Here is a 6286-nt window from a genome sequence, read left to right on the forward strand (position 1 = left end):
CATACACACACACAAGCATACCATATATAAATTCAACGTGCCCAGGGGAAGATGTTTAGTTTCCCCATGCCTGACGGCAAAGGTGGGTTTTGAGGAGTTTACGGAAGGCAGGAAGAGTAGGGGCAGTTCTGATCTCCGGGGGGAGTTGGTTCCAGAGAGTCGGTGCCGCCACAGAGAAGGCTCTCCCCCTGGGGCCCGCCAACCGACATTGTTTAGTTGACGGGACCCGGAGGAGGCCCACTCTGTGGGACCTAATCGGTCGCTGGGATCCCAAAGGTGTTTTTTTCAAGAGGCAATTGGACTTTCTGGTTTTTCTTTGAAGATGTTTGGCTCCTGAAAGAGCTGAAGAAGCTTCTTGGATGAGAAGCCAAATGCCTTCAAAGAATGGAATGGAATGGAATAGAATAGAATAGAATAGAATAGAATAGAATTCTTTATTGGCCAAGTGTGTTTGGACACACAAGGAATTTGTCTTTGGTGAAAGTCCAGTTGCCTCTTGAAAAACAGCCTCCTAAAAATTGACCGTATATTAAAGCTACAAATGAAAACAAATGAAGAATGAAGACATTGGACTAAATCTCTATAAAACAAATACTTGGGTCCTATGGAACAAACTAAAACTTGACTGCAATATTAGAACATCCAGTGTCAAAGGCCAAATTTCTTTGTAGAAAGTCAACTCATGCTTTCCAACCTGGCTCTTCAGTTAGTGTTCTAGTGTCATTTTGATGGAATAAACAAACATATCTAGCACATAGATCCATTTTTCTTTGATTCCCAAATTATTGGAATATAATAAAACACCACATTTACATCCTACTTCAATCGCAGCATATAAAAGGAGTTTTGTACATCTTACAAAATAGCCATTTCCAAATGCAATTAATCTGACATTATCCTGAGTATATCAACTGTAACAGAATAACAGAGCTGGAAAGGACTTTGGGGTCAATTTTGCATACTTTATGTATTGCGTTTGGCCAGTCTTATTAGAAAAGACCCATTGAAACCAAAGCAATTATTTTAGTATTGATAAAAACTAAACCTCATACTTTAAATAAGTTTACTCTAAGTCTGAATATGTTTACAATAAGTGCAAAGAAAGTCCAGTTTTAAATTCCTGACTTTTAATTAAAAAATAAAATCCTCTATTCGTGTTTGTCTATAATATGACCTACCTTCTGTCTCTTCCCTATTTTAAAACAAACCCCAACCTCTTATGTTTATTTTTATACATTTTTTATTTTTCTCCACATATACATTCATTCATATACCATATATTTCATAACAAGATATACAGCTATACATTTCCATTCAATAAACCATAAACTAGCTTCCTAATTTTGCATCTTTAATATTTTTGTTGCCTGTCTTCCCCCCTTTATTTGATGTCACTCCCCTCCCTCAAACTCCCTTTCTTCCCTCTGCTTTCTCCTTCTCTCTACTCTCTACTTTTTCCTTCTCTCCCACTTTTAATTAGAGGAGAGGAGTATAAATTACAAACATTTGCAGACAACTTGGTACTAATATTGGAAGAACTAATTTAAAATTTGTATAATTATTTACTATATATTGACTTAGAGCAAGAATAAGTGAAGGAAACAAAGATTAAATGGGCAAGAAAATTTGGACATACTATAGAATTGATTAGATGGCAACAGCTTTTGGAAAGAAACTATAAATTGACAATGGCAACAGTGTATAAAGAAAATACTGTATGTACAAAGTGTTTTACAGATGGCAAATGTCACTAGAAAGGATAGTTAAAATGTTTAATACAAATCTAATAAATTATTATTATTATTATTATTATTATTATTATTATTATTATTATTATTATTATTAAAGATAAGCCTATGTTAGCCACCCCGAATCCACAGAGAGGGGCGGCATATATGGTAAGTCCAATAAATAAATAAATAATAAATAAATGTTGGAAATATTATCAAATACCAGGTTCTTTTTACATCCATATGTGGTGGACATGTGCTGATGCCAAAGTGTATTGGAGTTCAATCCAAATATGGATAGAAAAATATTTTAAAATCTTTTACGTTTAGAAAATCAAAATATGCCACCTAGGTTTGGTTGTCTCCTGTTATCTCTCCTTCAATAATTCTGTCTGTTGACTGCCTTCTAATATATGGTAGAGGCCTCCCAACATGTCATATATATAAGCCCTATTTTTCTTTATTCCTACATTTGAACTCATAACTGCTATTCCCTCAACACTGTCAGACTTTCTACTAAATCTGCACTTATATTCTACTAGTTTTTCTCATCATTCCTTTCACCCATTTCCTCCCATGTTGACTGTATGACTGTAACTTGTTGCAGTCATTGCAACAAGTTATTAATATTGCTTCCCCATTGCTTATTTGACCCCTATGTCAATCATTAAGTGTTGTACCATATGATTCTTGACAAATGTATATTTTATTTTATATGCTGAGAGCATATGCACCAAGACAAATTCCTTGTGTGTCCAATCACACTTGGCCAATAAAAATTCTATTCTATTCTATTCTATTCTATCATAAGCCATTAATTAGCATGTTTTAGTGTATTCTGCCATACATCATCCCCAAGTATATTCATTGCTAGACTCTACCAGTCAACATTAAATAAATCAAGAGTATCACCTCTTATATGTTTATCACCTTTTCAAAAGCATTACTGGATTTCAGAATTGTTTATTACTGGATTTAATTTAATCAGTTGCCAAAATGTTCCCGGCCTCAATCCAATCTTTATAATATATCCCATTACCGTGTTGGAAATGTATATGAGCAACAAGAGCTTCAGTAATAATCATCTTGGATTCTCCTGCCATTTCTTGCTACTGTACTGGACAGCTGCAAGCCTACCATTTGGATTCGAGTTTATACAAGCCATGAGAACAGTCTTCTTTCTAATAGTTGGTGCTTATATCAGTCAACTCCTCTTGTAGTAAGTTTTAAGTTACCCATGCTTTTCATTATTATATTTCTGAAAGTTAAATATTCTTGAAAGCTACACTCTGAGCTGAACTCCTTTTCCTCTTTTTCTCCTATACAGTCCCACTTAGGACTGTATGAGTGTAACTTGCTGCTTGTATCCTAAGATTTTTATTAATATTGATTATTTCTTCATTGCTTATTTGACCCCTATGACAATCATTGTGTTGTACCACATGATTCTTGACAAATGTATCTTTTTCTTTTATGTACACTGAGAGCATATGCACCAAGACAAATTCCTTGTGTGTCCAATCACACTTGGCCAATAAAATTCTATTCTATTCTATTCTATTCTATTTCTATTCTTTCTATAAATCATGATGTCCTTGCATACTTCATGTCCTTATGATACATACAAAATTCACCACAATTAATTGCCTTATTGTCATTGCACCTTGTACAACAAAATTAAATACCATGCTCAATGTACATTATAACTATAAAAATAAAACACAAACACACAGCCTTCACATGCTATACAATTGAATTGAAAACCCGATATGCCATTAACATTGCACTATACCGTAAAATTCAATATAGTTACTGCCTTGGGATAGAAGCTGGTTTTCATTCTACTTGTCTTTGTTTTCATTATCCTGTACTGTCTGCCAGATGGTAATAGTTAAAAAAAAAATGGTTTTCAGGGATGAGATGGATCTTTAAGAAGGTTTTGAATTCTCTTCAAGCAGCGGGAGCTATAAAGCTCTTCCAAAGAGGGGAGAAGGCAACCAATGATTCTCTGGCCAATGACGTTAACCCGCTGGAGTGCTGTCCTATGTGCCATCTGCAATTGGCAAACCATACACAGGTGCAGTAACTTAAAATACTCTCTATGGTGCAGCAGTAAACGGTCACCAGCAATTTAAATACAGTAATTGTAAACTATAATCTTTACAAATAATAGAGATCACAAAAGTCTTATCACGCCAGGATTGTCAAGACATATCTCTATCATCTCCAATCAAGAAGGATGGGATGATCTATCCAATGTGCCATTATTAAAATAAAAGTGAAGTGTATTGTTTATTTATAATATTGTATATGGCCACGTATCTCGCAAAAGGCAACTCTGGGCAGTGTACAACATTGCAATAAAGTAACACACATATAGAACAATCAGTATTTAAAAAGTAAGAATGTTAAAAGATTATACAAATAATTATGCAAATCCTAGGCCAGTGTTTCCCAACCTTGGCAACTTGAAGATATCTGGACTTCAACTCCCAGAATTCCCTGGGTAGGGAATTCAGGGAGTTGAAGTCCAGATATCTTCAAGTTGCCAAGGTTGGGAAACACTGGCCTAGGCAAAGAAAGAATAAAAATAGCTAGCTCAGCAATGGAGCCATCTAAGCATATCTACAATTACCTGGACGTTCTAGGCCTGGTGACATAACCAGGTCTTGAGGGACTTCAGAACACCAAAAGAAATGAAACTAGTCTAATTTTTTATAGAAGAACTTTCCATAAGGTGGTGCCACAACACAGATGGCCTGTTGCCTGGGTCCCACTAAATGTAACAATTTTAGCTGATGGTACCTGCAGCATGCTTTCTTTGACTGATATTCTGGGGTTATCTGATGTAATTGGGGAGAGGCAGTTGTCTGAAGGATGAACCATTCTTGTGCCATGAATGGTTATAAAGGTTAAAATCAGCAAATTCAATTGGACTTGAAAGCAAACTGGCAACCAACACAGCTCACAGAGCAGAGGTGTAACATGCACTGTTATAGGCATACACATAACTGCCGGCACTGCTACATTCTGCACCATCAGCATCAACAATATTATTAATAGCAAGGCAGTTGAGAAAATGAATGGTGAGATTTTCCAAGAAAGCTGAGTGATGATCATACAAAACAACTTTCTAGGCTCCCTCCCCCACCTCCATTCAGCAGTAGAATGAGACAAGATTTCTTTATAATGACTTTTTATGGTAATGTTCTGTAACTTTTCAGCGTTACATTTTCTTACATGTAGTTACATGTAGTTTTAAGAAGAAACCTCTCAGTTTCTCTTGCTCCACGTATAGTCATTAGGAAAGGAGCATATTTTCTTCTTTATTGTTCTACATTTGAATTTCCATCCTTGCTTTTCTATTATTATTCTAATGCAACCTCAACTTTATTGGATCTTTTGCACTCATGAAAAAGTGTAATCTCCCAGATGGAGTTCAACCAAGGTTACTTACAGGACCATCCCAATGGCTGCTCAGATCCCACAGAGTTGGCCTTCTCCAGGTCCTGTCAGCCAAGCAATGTTGCCTGGGGGGGGGGCCTAAGGGAAGGGCCTTCTCTGTGGCAGCTCCAATTCTTTGGAATCAACTTCCCCCAGAGATTCGCACCGCCCCCACCCTCCTGACCTTTCAAAAGGTTCTAAAAACACACCTTTGCCAGCAGGCCTGGGGCTGTTAAGCGTCGGCATTCTGCTCTGGCTGATAGTATGATAGTATGCCTGTGATTGTATCTGCTTGAATGGTTTTTAATTGTCTGGGGTTTTAGATTTAGATTTTAAGTTTGGGTTTGTTACATTTTGTATTTTGTATTTGATTTTATCTTGTAAGCCGCCGTGAGTCTGCTGGAAAAGGTCTAGAAATCCAAATAAATAAATAAAAAATAAATATACGTCAATAAATTTCTTCCAAAGAAATAAAAATCTCCATAAAGGCTGTACCCTGAAACTTCTTATTTCATGTAGAGCTTAAAGACCTGGCTCTGCCAGTTGGCTTGGGAACCCAAAGGAGTGATTTCACATTGGGGATGATTAATAAATTAGCAATAGATCTTACCCCCTTCCCTTATCATCTTACTCCTTCCCTCCCCATCTTTTTAGCTAGGTTAATTTTTGGTAGCATTGTATTTAAATTATTGGGCTTTATTTCGTTCTACCTTTTAATTTTGTGAAGATGACCAGAGTTACCACATGGTAAAATGGGCATCTAATAAATTTTACAAGCAAATAAATAAAATGAGATGACTTAAAAGATTTGTACTATGGACTCCATGTTGCAAGATTAAACAAAGAGTTAAGGATTTTTCAGGAAAAGCGAGAAATATTTTCTTGCAATGTACCAATTGTCTACTATTTGACCCCAGGATATGTTACGTTGATTAAGAATCATTCATAATGTGAAACTGGGGAAAATATTTCTGACTAATATCCCAAAGGTCAGTCACGGTTTTGCATAAGCAGAGTCAGCTGCTACTCACATACTTTATTTCTTGTTACTGCTTATACACAAGCCACAAGAATCTCAGAGAATAAATACTTCTTTGTTATTTAATCAATGG

The sequence above is a fragment of the Erythrolamprus reginae genome, chromosome 1 (assembly GCF_031021105.1).
Source record: "Erythrolamprus reginae isolate rEryReg1 chromosome 1, rEryReg1.hap1, whole genome shotgun sequence".
NCBI classification, from domain to species: Eukaryota; Metazoa; Chordata; class Lepidosauria; order Squamata; family Dipsadidae; genus Erythrolamprus; species Erythrolamprus reginae.